This window comes from Triticum aestivum, chromosome 3D (assembly GCF_018294505.1).
Source record: "Triticum aestivum cultivar Chinese Spring chromosome 3D, IWGSC CS RefSeq v2.1, whole genome shotgun sequence".
Classification (NCBI taxonomy): Eukaryota; Viridiplantae; Streptophyta; class Magnoliopsida; order Poales; family Poaceae; genus Triticum; species Triticum aestivum.
Genome location: NC_057802.1, coordinates 89,064,773 through 89,066,260, shown reverse-complemented (window position 1 = coordinate 89,066,260; position 1,488 = coordinate 89,064,773).

The window sequence follows — 1,488 nt, the reverse complement described above, 5'->3', positions numbered from 1 at the left end:
AGGTGACCCTCAGTTATCGAATCAATGAGAGGAAGGTGCCGTTTAAGCTAGGGTATCAAACAAGCTTTCGCTACAGAATTAAATTTCGGCTTTCGACCAGATCGTAAATCAAGCTGACAATGAAAAAACTTATAATAAAAATAGGCATGGGTATGAGGACTTATGCTTACAATCATATATTCGTGCTAGGACCATCATGATCTTAATTTGTGCTCTGGAAGTCATCCATCAAGATGTGCTTGCTACGTATCGAAGGGGGGATGTGTCCAAATTACGTCTTGATCGGCACACGTCCGTCATGAAGAGTCAGTTGCCCAACCAAAGGCCCTATCCGTCGCACGGGGTTACCATGGTAATTAAGGTAGCAATAATCAGATAAAAGCATGGAGTGTTTGATGACTACACCTCTTGGATCCCCAAGGATAGGGTCTGTATTACCGTACTAAACCTTTTTGTCACCAGTGTTCAGAATAACACTTCATGGTCTCCCTACCCTTAGCCTATCTGTGACCCGCTCTCCCTGATCATGGGTACCTGCAGGGATGAAGAACGCAAATGAGACAAGAGACAACTACAGAACAACTTTATTCTACACATATGAGATGTTAATTCAAAGTACTTTCCATTGATCTCTCCAATAAATACATCGGGTTGCAAGGCCCTTGCCTCAACCCATGACCTTACCGAACTACTCACACATGGAGATCAGATCACACGAAAAACTCATCGAAGAACACATCACGGAGATTGATTGATAATATGTTGTACAACAGATGTCGTGTGTGATACACAATTACAACGTGACTAGATTGCTGAGAACTATGGTGGTGGTGAAGGTTGTGGCTATGGAGATGGGAAATGGTGGCTGGGGTTGATGGATATGGCTATGGTGAATATGATGACGACTGGCTTGTTCTACAATGTTCTGTTGCACATTTGGTGTCGCCCCTTTATAAAGGTTGATAGGTGGATCAGACGCCTTGGTTGCCATGCCATACGATCACCACTACTACAGAATGGTCCAAACGCGATAAACCGGAGACCCTTCGACCAAACTATGTGTGATGAGTTAATTGCAAACGGTGTTGTAATAAGGCCGTCATCAATAATACGAACCATTTGATATCTCGGAGACATCAAACACGAGTCGGATTAGAGTTGCGTGTGCGACATGTGGAATATAGTTGATCCATACGAACTGTTTGTGATGACCAGAACAACAAAAACTATCAGCCAGATCAAGGTGTGTGTGATATACATCATACAATTCACTCAGATGAACTTTTTTTGATTAGGCAACACAACAGAAATGGTCGGCCAGATAAAGATGTGTGCGATAGATGGCATACAGTTCAGTCGAATGAACTGTTTGTGACGAGTGAACACAACAGAAACGGTTCAACTTAACAAGATGTGTGTGACCCGCGTAAATAGGTTCGTAATCAGAAATGTGTGCAAAGACCAATAATAACACAGACGATTGCTGCT